Source organism: Pteropus vampyrus, unplaced genomic scaffold, assembly GCF_000151845.1.
Source record: "Pteropus vampyrus isolate Shadow unplaced genomic scaffold, Pvam_2.0 Scaffold701, whole genome shotgun sequence".
Taxonomy (NCBI): domain Eukaryota; kingdom Metazoa; phylum Chordata; class Mammalia; order Chiroptera; family Pteropodidae; genus Pteropus; species Pteropus vampyrus.
Genome location: NW_011889482.1, coordinates 17,142 through 32,178, shown reverse-complemented (window position 1 = coordinate 32,178; position 15,037 = coordinate 17,142). Strand labels below are relative to the sequence as shown.

The following is a 15,037-nucleotide window of genomic DNA, read 5'->3' as shown; positions in this document are numbered from 1 at the left end:
TATTTTGAGGACCGATGATGCTGAACATTTTTCCATATGCTTATTAGCCATTTGTATCTTCTCATGCTCGCTTCGGCAGCACATATACTAAAATTGGAACGATACAGAGAAGATTAGCATGTATCTTCTCTTGTGAAGCATCTGGTTAAATCTTTTGCCCATTTTTTTATTGGCTTGTCTTTTCATTATTGAGTTGTAGGAGTTCTTTATATATCCTAATCACCAGTTCTTATTTGATACACGTTTTAGGAATATTACCTTCTAGCCTATAGTTTACATATTTAGTTTTTTAATAATGTCTCTTGATGAGCAGAACATTTTAATTTTAATGAATTGTAATTGATCGGTTTTTTCTTTAAGGATTATTGTTTTTATGGTGTGTATATGAAATCTTTGACTACCCCCATGACATGATGATATTCTCCTATGTGTTCTAAAGGTGTTATCATTTTACCTTTAACATTTAAATCTGTGATATATCTCAAATTTTCTTCTATGTTGTGAGGTAGGGGTGTACGTTCATATTTTTCACTTGTGGATATCCAGGTGTTATAGCACCATTTGTTGAAAAGACCTCCTTTTCCTCCATTGGATTGCCTTTGCAACTCTGCCAAAAAACAAATGACCATGTAGATGTGGGTTTGTTTCTGAGCTCTCTATTATGTTCCATTATCTATTTGTGGATCCTTATGATAGTTCCACACTGTCTTGGTTACTGCTGGTTTATAGTAATTCTTGAAGTCAGGTAAATATGTTTGTCAATTTTGTCTTTTTTCAAGATTATTTTGGATATTCTAGATCAGGGGTCTACAAACTTTTCTGTAAAGGGCCAGATAGTAAATATTTTAGGCTTTGTGGGCCAGACAGTGTCTATGTCAACTACTCAATACTATTGTGGAAACACAGCAGCAGCCAAGACAATACCTAAATGAATGGGTGTGACTGTTTTCCAATAAAACATTATTTACAAGAACAAGCAATGAGCTGGATTTGGCCTACAGACCATAGTTTGCCAACCCTGTTCTAGATTTTTTTATATTTCCATGTAAATTTTAAAATAAGATTGTCAATTTTTAGGAAAACACCAGTTAGGATTATGATTGGGATTGCTTTAGATCGATCTATAGATCATTTTGGTAACAACCGACAAACTGTTTTAAGTCCTTCAATCCATGAACCTGACCTATATTTTTATTTATTTAGGTCTTCATTAATTTCTCTCAGCAGTATTTTATAGTACTAAAGACAGAGATCTTGTATATCTTTTGTTAATTTTATTCCTAAATATTTTTATGTTTTGATAGTATTGTAAATTAAAATTTTAATATTATTTTCCAATAGTTCACTTTTTATATAATAGTTATTATATAAAAAGAACTGATTTCTTTTTAAATTAGCATTTTATTCTACAGCCTTGGTAAAGTCATTCATTAGTTCTAAGAAATTTGGGGATTTTTTTGTTTTTAGGTTTCTTGGGATTTTCTATAGAGACAAACATATTGTAGGGACAGTTTTATTTCTTCCTTTCCAATTTATATGCTGCTTATTTATTTATTTTCTTGCTTTATTGCAGTGGCTAGCACCTCCAGTACTATGTTAAATAAGAATAGCAAGAGTAGACATCTTTAGGATGAAAGTGTTCAGTATTTTTGACATATATGATGTTAGCTGTAAGGGTTTCAGTGATATATTCTATTAAATTGGGGAATATCCCTCCTAGGTTGGCTGGGAATTACTTTTTTATCATGACTATTTTTATCATGAATGAATATCATAAATGACTTATCTTCATTTATCAATTGATATAATCACGTGATTTTCCTTCTCTAATCTGTTATAGTAAATTACACTGACTTCTTTTCAAATATTAAATCAACCTTGTTCTCCTAGAATAAACTATACTTGGTCATGATTTATTACTATACACATACACATATATGTATGTGTGTATGCATGCGTAAATTAATAGTATGGGTCCAATCAAGAGATAGATACCTACCACACAGTAAGTTATACAGGGAAAATTTAATATAAAGAATTATTAATTATAATAAAAGAATAACTCTAAGATATAAGAAAATTCATTATAGCACGCTAGAGCTGAGGCGGAGTATCCAAGGAAGAATAAAGCTGGAAAGGGTTCAGACCTGAAGAAAGTCAGCAATCTTATATCAGAGAGGTGTGCTGGTGTGGCCAGGCAAGAGCTGGTCTAGAGTGGCTGAACAAACAATAGGCCACCCTCCCAGAGTGCAGGCAGGGGAGCAGGCAATCATCAATTGCAGGTGTGAGGATGCAAAGGAAGTCTGAGTGTCAGTGAAAATAGACTTAAGAGTACATAGATTGCATGAAATGGGAGTGAAGGATGGGAGTTTGCAGAATGACTGTTCAGTGTGTGACCCTGCAGAACACAAAAGGCTGCACATAGATCATCCAGGGGCTTGTCCAGGGAGTCTAGACAGCCAACTGTATCTAGGCCATGTAGGGACTCCAATTTACTGTGTTCAGAGAGTTGTGGAAAGGTCATCACCAGGCCGAGGCTGCAAGGTCATATAGGGCCAGTGCTGGGCCCCATGGGCTGGCACTATCTGATGTCCTCTTACCTAAACAGTAGAGCCCTGGCCAGAGGCAGAAGTAGCAAGAAAACCAGTTTCTCCTTCAATGACCCTCCAGCGCCCTCTACTGAAAAATTTTAATATTGTCTTAATTATAAAGGAGAAATGCTTAAAGGAATTCTTACATAGAGAGCATGTATGTGAGGATGCATTTGGAACTGAGAAGCAATAAATTGGCAACTGACACATATATATAACTAGTTTCAGCTTAATAACACCATGTTAAGAAATTTTGCACCTGGGGTCAAGCAGGATATTGGTCCACAATTTTCTTTTCTTTTTTTTGGGGGGGGGGGTGGTGGTGGTAATTAGTTTTTTACATTTTGGTATTATGCTGACTTGTAAAATTCTGTTTACCAAAGAGTTTGTGGAATATTAGTGTTATCTCCAGCTTAAATATTTGCTAGAATTTACTGGGAAAACTGTCTGGAGATGGAATTTATTTTATGGGAGGGTTTTGAATATTAAATTTAGTATTTTCCATAGATATAGAACTAATAAGATTTTCTGTTTCCTCTTTAGTGGTCCTTTCTAGAAATTTTTACGTTTTATCTAAGTTGTCAAATTTTTAGTCATTAAGTCGTTCATAATATTCTCTTATAATTTTCATACTGTCTACAGGCTCTATAGTGATATCAAATTCTTGGTATTGATAATTTTGCTCCTTTTTTCTTGTTTAGTTTAGCTAAGATTTTATCAATTTTGTTGTTCATTTCAAAGAGCCGCCTTATTGCTTTGTTAATTTTCTCCATTATTTGTTTCTATTTTATTGGTTTATGTGCTTATCTTCATTATTCCCTTATTTTTACTTACTTTTGTTTTAATTTATTCTCATTTTTCTAGTTCCCTAAGGTAGCACCCTAGGTCATTTTATACATTTAGTGTTTTCTAATATAACCAATTAAAGCTATATTTTTGTCTCTACACCTTTTTAGCTGCATCCCACAAATATTGATATATTTTATTTTCATGGTTATTAAGTATAAAATATTTTCTAGTTTCCCTAATGATTTTTTCTTTAAGCATGTATTAATTAGAAATATCTTCTTTAATTTCCAAATACTTGAGGTTTTTCTTGATGCCTTGTTATCTATTTCTAATTGTATTCTATTGTCATCAGAAAACATATTCTATAGATTTGAAGTTTTAAATTTTTACTGTAACTTAGTGTTTAGCCCAACAAATGATCTGTCTTGGAAAACACACCACACGTACTTCAAGAGCATGTGCATGTGTTCTGCAATTCTCGGGTGTACTATTTTATAAATATCATCTAGGTCCAGGTATTTGATAGTGCGTCCTTTCTGATTTCTTTGCCTAATTATTCTTTCGATTTGAGATAACATTAAAAGGTCCAAATAATATTGTGACTTTATCTATTTCTCCCTTTAATTCCACTAGTTCTTGCTTCATGTATTTTGGAATATCTGTTATTAAACACATAACCATTTATATTTATGTCTTCCTGATGAAATGACCTTTTATCACCATGAAATGTACCTCTTTACCTTGGTTTTGAAGTCTATTTTATCTTAATATTAATGTTAATTAATATTAATATAGCCACTTCAACCTTCTTATGTTTACTCTTTGCATGCTTTTTAATTTCCCATCTTCTTTTTTCTAACTTATCTATGTTTTTGTGGTTTTATAAACAGCATATACTTCAGTCATGCTTTTTTAAATATCCCAATCTCTTTTAATTGGGATATTTAGCACATTAACATTTTTAAAGCTTTAAAACATTTTAAAAGTTTCTATTGTATATATAAAATTAATCTGTTTTAAGTGTACAATTCAATGATTATTAGTATATTTACAAAGTCATGTAACCATCATCACAATCCAGTTTTTGGACATTAATATCACCCCCAAAAGTTCCCTCATTCCCAATAAGCAGTCACTCGCCACTTCCCGCTCAACCCCTTCTAAACCTGTAGCAATCCCTAATCTACTTCTTGTCTCCATGGACTTGCCTGTTCTGGACATTTTATACAAATGGAATCATACAATATGTAGTCTTTTATGTCAGCTTTATTTCATTTAGCATAATATTTCCAAAGTTCATCCATGTTGTAATATGTATCAGTTTAATTGATGAATAGTACTCATATATATTATTCACATATATTTGTTCATAATAATTATTCATATATATTATTCATAATAGTATTCATATATATATATATATATATCAGATCATGTTTATACGTTCAGCAATAATGAACCTTACAGGGTTATTAGATCATGGGTCAATAAAATTATATATATGAAAACACTCATAAATTATAAATCTCTATTTGAGGTCAACAGATTACAATTATTATCTGTAAAAAGTTAATGTTATGAACCAGCATACACAGAAATTAGATCACTGTTCTGCTCTCTGGTACAAACACTGAGTTAAGTATTAGGGAGACCTGACTTCAAAACCACTCCACTACTTATAAACTCTGTGGCAGGTTAACCTCTCTAAGTTTCAGTTACCTTACATACGAAAGGAGGCTAATACCACCTTCCCTACTGGAGTAACGAAAGAATTAAATGAAATAATATTTGTGTAAGTACCTAACACAGCAGTGAGGGTTTCTGGAAGTGACAATTGGCCATTGACACTCTGGTGAAGACTGCTTCCTCACTACATTTTCCCTATAAGCATGGGGAAATAATATTGTGCATAATGCCCTCGAGGTCCATCCGTATTGTCACAAATAATATTGTGACTTTATTGTGAATTATTATAGGTATTCTTTCATTTGATTCTCACAATAACCGTGAGATCAGCTAAGCAGATGTTATTGTGTTCATTTTATATATGAGAAAATTGAGAATATTGGCTCTCGTTGTTCCATGTACTGTCTAACACTAATAAATACTGTTTGATGTTCAAAAAGGGTACCATTAAATGTTCATTTCTTTTGAAAAGAATAGCTTTGGCACTATTTATTAAAGCTGAGTATACATATACCTAATGAGTGAGAAATTCCATTTTTAAGCTTATATCAAACATAAGTGAATATATATGCTCACAAAAAGAAAAGTAATAGAATTTTCATAGCAGCACTATTTGTTTTTTATTTTTTCATTTTATTGAGATATAATCGAAATTAACATTGTATTAGATTAAGACATGCAACATAATGATTTGATATATATATTATGAAATGATTACCACAATAAGTTTAGTTAACATTCATCACCACAGTTACAAATTTTTATTTCTCGTGATGAGAACTTTTAAGATCTACTCTATTAGCAACTTTCAAATATGCAGTACAGTATTATTAACTATAGTCACCATGTGGTACATTACATGCCCAGAACTTATTTGTCTTATAACTGGAACTTTGTACCTTTCGACCACTTTCATCCATTTCCCACACTCACATCCCAACTCTGGCGACCCCCAGTATGTTCTCAGTTTCTGTGCGTTCACCTTTTTTTAGATTTTACATATTAGTGGAATCATAAAATATTTGTCTTTGTCTTTCTAATTTACTTCACTTAGCATAATGCCCTCAAGGTCCATCCGTATTGTCACAAATGGCAAGATTTCTTTCTTTGTTTCTTTTATCTTTCTTTGTTACGGCTAAATAACGTTCCATTATTTTCTTTATCCATTCATCCATTGATGGACACATAGGTTCTTTCCATGTCTTGGCTACCATAAATAATGCTGCAATGAACATGGGGGTGTAGATAACGCTTTAAGATAGTGATTACATTTTCTTCAGCTAAATGACCAAAAGTGGAATTGCTGGACCATATGGTAGTTCTATTTCTAATTTTTTGAAAACTCCATACTGTTTTTCATAGTGACTACACCAATTTACAGTTCCACCAACAGTATACAAGGCTTCCATTTTTCCACATTCTTGCAACACTTGTTTTCTCATCTTTTTGATGACAGACATTCTAACAAGTGTGAGGTGATTATTTAATTGTGGTTTTGATTTGCATTTCTCTCATGATTAGTGATGTTGAACATCGTATGTACTTGTTGGTCATTTGTATGTCATTTTTAGAAAAATGTCTATTTAGTTCTGCTCATTTTAAAATCAGATTGTGTTTTTGTTTTTACTATTGAATTGTATGAGTTCTTTATATGTATTAGATATTAACCATTTATCAGATATATGACTTGAAAATATTTTCTCCCATTCTATAGGTTGCCTTTTCATTTTCTTGATAGCTTCCTTTGTTATACATTCTTCTCTAGTGCACATGTAAAATTCTCAAGAATCGACCACATACTGGGGCACAGAGATAGCCTCAATGAATATAAGAGGGTTGAAATCATACCAACCATATTCTCTGATCATAACGCTTTGAGCTGGAGTTCAACTGTAAAAAGAAAGTGGGCAGAACCACAAATACATGGAGATTAAACAACATGCTACTAAAGAATAACTAGGTCAGGGAAGAAATAAAAAGAGAGATCAAGAAATACATAGAAATGAATGATAATGACAGTACAACATCTCAAAACTTTTGGGACACGGCAAAAGCAGTCATGAGAGGAAAGTTCATATCATTACAGGCCTATATCCAAAAACAATAATGAGCCCAAATAAACAACCTAACGCTTCATCTTAAAAAACTAGAAAAGGAAGAACAAATGAAGCCTAAAGTCAGCAGAAGGAAAGAAAGAATCAAAATTAGAGCAGAATTAAATGAAATTGAAAACAAACAAACAAACAAAAACAATAGAAAAGATAAATGCAACAAAAAGCTGGTTCTTTGAGAAGATTAATAAAATTGACAAACCCCTGGCTAGACTCACTAAAGAAAAAAGAGAAAGGACACAAGTAAACAAAATTAGGAATGCAAGAGGGGAAATTATGACTGACATCACAGAAACATACAGGATCATACAAGAATACTATGAAAAAGTATATAACACCAAATTTAATAATCTAAAAGAAATGGACCAGTACTTAGAAAAATACAACCTTCCTAGGCTGAATCAAGAAGAACTGGAAAATCTAAAGAGACCAATCAGCAGTATGGAAATTGAAACAATCATCAAAAACCTACCAAAAAAGTAAAAGTCCAGGACAAGTTGGCTTTACCAAGGAATTCTACCAAACATTCAAAGAAGATTTAATATCTATTCTCCTCAAACACTTCCAAAAGAATCAAAGAGGAGGCAATAATTCTCAACTCATTTTATAAGACCAATATTACTCTGATACCAAAACCTAGTAAAGATAACACAAAAAGATAAAGCTACAGACCAATATCGCTCATGAACACAGATGCAAAAATCCTAAATAAGATACTAGTGAATAGAATACGGCAACATATTAAAAAGATTATACACCACAATCACGTGGGCTTCATTCCAGAGGCACAGAGAATGTTCAATATATGCAAATTGATTAATGTGATACACCACATAAACAAATTAAAAAATAAGCGTCATATGATCATATCAATAGATGTGGAAAAAGCCTTCAACAAGATACAGCATCCATTTATGATCAAAACACTTTCCAAAATCGGTATAGAAGGAAAGTGCCTTAATATAATAAAGGCCATCTATGACAAACTCTCAGCCAACATTATACTTAATGGTGAAAAACTAAAAACCTTCCCTCTAAGATCTGGAACAAAGCAAGGCTGTCCACTATTGCCAGTTATTCAATATAACATTGGAGGTCCTAGGAAGTGCAATCAGGCAAGAGAAAGATATAAAACACATCCAAATAGGAAACAAGGAAGTCAAACTGTCACTATTTGCGGATGACATAATTCTCTATGTAGAAAACCCTAGAGACTCTAGAACAACACTACTAGAAACAATAAGCAAATATAGTAAAATCTCTAGATACAAAATCAACGTTCAAAAATCCATAGCATTTCTATACTCTAATAACGAAGTGTCAGAAAAAGAAGTGGAAAAAAATAATTTCTTTTGCAATTGCAACAAAAAGAATGAAATACCTAGGAATAAATTTAATGAAACATGTGAAGGACCTATATAATGAAAACTACAATACCCTATAAAAAGAAGTTGAAGAAGATACAAAGAAAGAAAGATATTCCATGTTCTTGGATTGGAAGAATCAACATAGTTAAAATGACCATATTACCTAAAGCATTATACAGATTTAATTCAATTGCCATCAAAATCCTATTGGCATTTTTTAAAGAAATAGAATGAAAAATCATCAGATTTGTTTGGAAGTACAGAAGACCCCGATTTTCAGTCATCCTGAGAAAAAAGAACAACGCTGGAGGCCTCACTCTGCCCAACTTCAAATTATACCACAAAGCGACAGTAATCACAATGGCATGGTATTGGCAGAAAAAAAAAGACACACGGACCAGTGAAACAGAATGGAGAGTCCAGAAGTAAACCCATATTTATATGGGCAAATAATTTTTGACAAAAAAAGCCAAAAACATACAGTGGAAAAAGGAAAGCCTCTTCAATAAATGGTGCTGGGAAAACTGGAAAGCCACCTGCAGAAGTATGAAACTAGACTGTTGTCTATCAGCACACACCAAAATTAACTCAAAATGGATTAAGGACCTGAATATAAGACCTGAAACAATAAAATGTATAGAAGAAAACATAGGAACTAAATTCAAGGACCTTGGACATAAAGAGATTTTTTTATGAATTTGATCTCAAAAGCAAGAGAAGTAAAAGCTAAAATAAATGAATGAGACTACATCAAACTAAAAAGCTTCTGCTCAGCTAAAATAATCATCAATAAGGTACAGAGACAACCATCTGAATGGGAAAATATATTTGCAAGCAACTCCTCCGATAAGGGCCTAATATCCATAATATACAAAGAACTCATACGACTCTATAACAACAAAAAAAGCAAATGATCCAAATAAAAAATGGGCAGAGGACCTGAGCAGACCCTTCTCCCTAGAAGACATACAAAAGGTCAACAAATACTTGCAAATATGCTCAATTTCACTAGCTATTAGGGAAATGCAAATCAAAACCACAATGAGATACCATCTCATACGTGTTTGAGTAGCTATCATCAACAGGACATGTAATAGCAAGTGTGGGAGAGGGTGCAGAGAAATACGAACCCTCATACACTGCTGGTGGGACTGCAAACTGGTACAGCCATTATGGAAAACAGTATGGAGATTCTTCAAAAAACTAAGAATTGATCTACCATATGATCCAGCAATCCCTCTACTGGGCATTTTTACCCCAAAGACTTGAAAACTCATATCTGAAAAGATATTTGCACACTGATGTTCACAGTGGTCAGGACATGGAAGCAACCGAAGTGTCCTACAATAGATGATTGGCTAAAGAAGCTGTGGTACATATATGCAATGGAATATTACTCAGCCATAGAAGAGATAAAATACTGCCATTTGCGACAACCTGGATGGACCTCGAGATAATCATGCTAAGCGAAATAAGCCAGACAGAAAAAGTTGAAAATCACATGATATCACTTGTATGTGGGATATAAACCTAGAAGCACCAAATGAACTGGACAAACAAACAGAAACTCATGGACATGGTCAATGGACTAGTGGTTACCAGAAGGGAGGGAGGGAGGAGGGGAGAGGGAGAAAGGGGAGGGGGAAGGTAGTCAGGGAAAATTTTAAATCATTTCTTCAATTAAAAATAATAAATTAAAAAAATTGATTTTGAATTTTGTCAAATGCTTTTCTGCATCTATTGAGATGATTATGATTTTTATTCTTCATTTTGTAAATGCGGTGCAGCGCATTGATTGATTTGCAGATGTTGAACCATTCTTGCATTCAAGGAATAAATCTCATTTGATTATGGTGTATGATCCTTGTACTGTATTGTTGAATTTGATCTTTAGTTTTCTCTTCTTCAATTTAAAATGGAAGCCTTGGACTAGGCAGCATCTAAAGGGTCTGCCACTCTGTAATTCTGTTTGACCTCTCACAGCTTAAGTTTTCTCACATGGGTATAGTAAAGAAAATACCTACCTACCTGCAGGATTTTCTAACAAATTTGTGACTATTAAATAAGATGTTTGCTGCACATAATGATGACCAATAATAATAGCTAACTCTTACATAGGCTATACTCTTGCATAGGTGGAATATAACATGATATTTACCAAGATTTTAAAAGAAAAAGTAAATTAAAATCAATATCTGGCCCTTAAGCTACAGCTATGAGATAATAAATGAATTTGCTCACATGATGTTAGAGCAAATAGAAGGTCTAGATAGTGCTTCCCATAATTGAAATAAAAAATAATAGTTTGGCAACTACAATAACAATCTACAGGGAGAGCTAGGGAGAGGGAATAGGAAACAAAGGGGGAGAAAAAGGGGAGAGGAGGGAGAGAGAGGAACGAAAGAGTGGCATGCAAGAAAACAAACTGAGAACCCAAAGAGCCACATAGGAGATCAAATAAATAAACTATGAAGAGCAAGGCACAGATGAGATATGCTTAAAATTAAACTAAGAACACAGAAGAAAGACTTTAGATGATCACACTAATGTTGATCCGGCATTAAGATAATTTACATGCCTTAAGTAGAGAGCCTAATAATTAGAACAGAAAAATATCCACAGATACAGTATAAGAAAGTTCCAGGAAAAACAGATACAGGACAATCAATACTGAGATATATTCTAGTTGTGTTATGATACTTTAAAGAAGAATTCTTCAGGAACTTAGGCACAAAAAAAGCAATCACTTATAAAGGAATAAACTGATTCCATTTAAATATAAAAGTAAAATGTAAACTCTCCAGAATGGTTCTGGTTCTGGGTAAGATGGAGCAAGCATGGTCTGCTGAATGCAGTTATAAAATATGGACATGGTACATGGAGCTGTTACTTGAGGACACTGAAATGCAAACAGAAACAGGCAGACTGGGGAAGAAGACAATAATCTGAAGTACCACTAAAACAGTGATGAATTTACAACTTTTATTCTATCTATATCCTTGGTTCAGCATAACCTGAAAGTTAAAAGTGGGAATGTGGACACAGAGAGCTCTAGTTCTGACTTGAAGAGAGAAGGCAATGGTAACTCTCAGAGAGTGAAGGAAATCCCTAGTTTTTCTTTCTTCTTTCTTTTCTCTGTTCTCTAATTTTCCAGTGCACAGGCCAATCCTATGACAGCAGCAGTAACAGAGGTAGCAGTGATAGTGACAGTTTCAAAGGCCTCGAAGTGCCTATAACTCTGAAAGAAGATAACCTTCCTCTCTCTATGTACTGTAGTTCCTGGAGGGTGGAGACAGATGCACATGACTTGTTTCCCTTCTTGGTTTTCCCATTGGTATGACACCAGAAGAAGGCAAAGGCACAGGGAATGTGTGGCAGAGAAGAGTTAACTAAAACCACAGCTTTTTGCCTACACGATTAAAAATGGGAAGCTTAGGGAACCAAAAATACTGGAAAGACTGCAGAAAGGAAAGAGCTCAGGAAAGTAAACCCATGAAATTTTTCTGGGCTCTCTGCCAAGCTGTGTATTCATGTATGTGATCCTATACAACATATGAAAGACTTTAAGGACTGAACTAAAGGATAAACCTCGCCAGCTCTCAGACTGCTGATCATGCTTAACCAGACCCAATAGCATGGCATTCTTTGAAAATGGAACTGATATTAAACCACAAACCATAGAGGGCTGGTCAGAACATGTTGCCTGAACCCAAATGAGTGGGGAAAAAATGAACTGAGCCTCGGGGACCTGCAGGAGTATAACAAAAGAGCCACCATGTGTTTCATTGGCATGCCAGAGGAGAAGAGAGAGGGTGAGGCTGAAAAAATATTCAAAGAAATAATGGCTGATATATTTCCAAGTGTAGCAAAAGACATAAACCTACAGATTTAAGAAGTTGAGTGAACCCAAAATAGAATAAACCTAAAAAAAAAAACACACAAACATACATCACAGTCAAACTTATGAAAACTAAAGACCTAGAGAAAAATCTTGAAAGCAGTAAGAGAGAAATAACACACCTTACCTGTATGAGAAAAGCAAATAGAACGACAATGGATTTCTCATCAGAAACCATGGGGGCTAGAAAGGTGTGGCACAACACTTCTCAAGTGATAAAAGAAAAAGAACCAGGATCCTTTACAAAGTGAAATTATCCTTCAGAAATTCAGGGGAAATCGAGACATTCTCAGATGAAAGAAAAGTAGGATATTTTTGCTGCCACAAGACCCACCCTTATCCCACTGTGAGAATCTACTAGGCATGCAGAAAACTTTGGTCGAGTGTGATGTACTCAACTAATTCTGTCTAATACGGACATTTATCATGCTGCCAGATAATGGGAGGCTATGTCTCAGAACTCCCCAGTACTACAAGACCGGTCTGGTTGCTGCCTCCAACCCCTCCACTGAAATTGCTCTTGCCAAGGCCGTCGGCAAAACTCTCATTGCCCAATTCAGTGAGTATGTTATAATGCTTATCATTCTGGAACTCAGCAATTGTTCTTGAGTTTGTCACTTCTTGCTCTGTTCTCCGGCTGTCTTCGTTCTGATTGCTCATTCCTTTCTCTTTCTGGTCTGATTCTCTCCCAGCTCTCTCTTTCTGTGCGGAAACTCTTCCAGGTTCCTACTAAGAATTTTCTTATTTTTCCTGCCCCATAAAAGAAGTTGTCCTTGGCCCCCATCTATGTTCTCTCTATGCACAATCCCTGCATGATCTCACTACATCCAAGTCCTCAAGAACTAGCCTAATGATCCTCAAATCTATATAACCAGCCCCGACCTCATTCTTGAACTCACAAGACATTTAGCCATCATCTCCATCTGGATATCCCACAGGCATCTCAAATCTCACATACTACAAACTGAACTCATCTTTCCACCAATAACTGGACCTTCTCCTTCAGCCCATATCTCCAGTAACAGCTCCAAAGTCTGTAGTCGCTTCAACCTGCATTTGGGGAGTCATGCCAGAGCCTTTCCACTCCCCCTCCTCCAACTAATTCCATTCTTTTTCACGTAGCTAACTTCTACTCATCCTTCCAGTTTCAGTTTGGACACCATTTTCACCAGGAATATATCCCGAAACCCCTAGTCTGTATAAGTTTTTCCTCCTAAGTGTTCCTCTAGCAACTCGAACTTCTCGTCTTATAGCACTTATCACAGTAGAATGTCCCTTGTCTGTATCTTCCACGAAACTGCAGTCAGGGACCTGATCTATATTGCTCATTGGTATTTCCTCAATGCCTACCACAGTCCCAGGCACTCAATAAAGATTTGTTGAAGGAATAAATAAACAAATTCCAGATTTTCAGGTATGTTCAACAGAATCACAAATACGAATGCAAGTACCTATCATGTATCATTTTAGTACTTTAAATCATTTTTTTAATTCAGTCTGTCCCCTGGTGTTATCTGCCAATGCCATCATCTAAGTTCGGATAGCTATAATTCTTAGAATAGGATGCTGAAGGAGCTTTCTAATTCCAATCCCAATCCTCTCTATTCTGTTCTATACAATGCTGCCAAAATGATCTTTCTGGAAACAGATCAGGTCATTTCACTATTGAGCTCAACAACCACAGTGGGCTCACAGCGGCCTACAAGGTATTTGAAAACCTGAGCATAGCATACCAGATCTTCTGTGTCCTGGCTGCTGCCTGCCTCTTCCCCAGCCACATCAACCACCACACTCACATTGGCACCCTACTCTACAGCCATCCATAATGAACTAATTGCAAGTTCCTCCAAATTCCTTAACCTCTAATCATGCTACAGATCCCTTAACATGCACATGCACACAAACACACACACACACATGCGCACACACATGCATGCACCCTTGTCCTCAAGCAGAAAGCCTGATGAATGTAAGTAAGGTTAGTTTAACATATGAAAATCAATTCCTGTAATACACCACATGAACAGAATGCAGGGGCTGGGGAACCTCATAATCATCTCATAGGTGTAGAGAGGGAAGGGAAGCATCTGACAAAAGCCAACACCCTTTCAGGAAAAGAAATTCAACAGAATAGGAATAGAAGGGGTCTTCCTCAACCAGGTAAAGAGCACCTATGAAAAACCCACAGATAACATCATCCATAGTGGTGAAACACTGGGTGCTCTCCCCCTAGCACAAGGATATCTGTCCTTGACACTCCTGTGCAACGCTATACTCAAACTTCTAGTCAGGGCAAATAAATAAAAGGCATCCTGATTAAAAAGGAACAAGTCAAACTATCTCTATTTATAGATGATCTCCATATATCTACATCTATCTATACCTAGATCTATAAATATAGCTATACCTATAGCTATCTATCTCTATCTATATCACTGAAGAACACTCATCACCCCCCCCAAAAAAAAACCCCACAACAACCGACTTGAACATGCAATAAACGAGCTCAGCAAAGTCGTGAGATCCCAGATCAAAGTGCAGCAATTGGTTGTATTTTTATACACTACCGACGAACAGTTCAAGGATGAGGAGAAA

At 35.1% G+C, this 15,037-nt stretch overlaps 1 non-coding gene across 1 annotated transcript; it reads left to right on the top strand.

Annotated features, from left to right (window-relative positions):
* Positions 1 to 63: 63 nt before the first annotated feature.
* On the top strand, positions 64 to 167 carry LOC111733937. The gene has a single exon (XR_002778244.1). It is a non-coding gene; the product is annotated as a U6 spliceosomal RNA (small nuclear RNA).
* Positions 168 to 15,037: the final 14,870 nt, after the last annotated feature.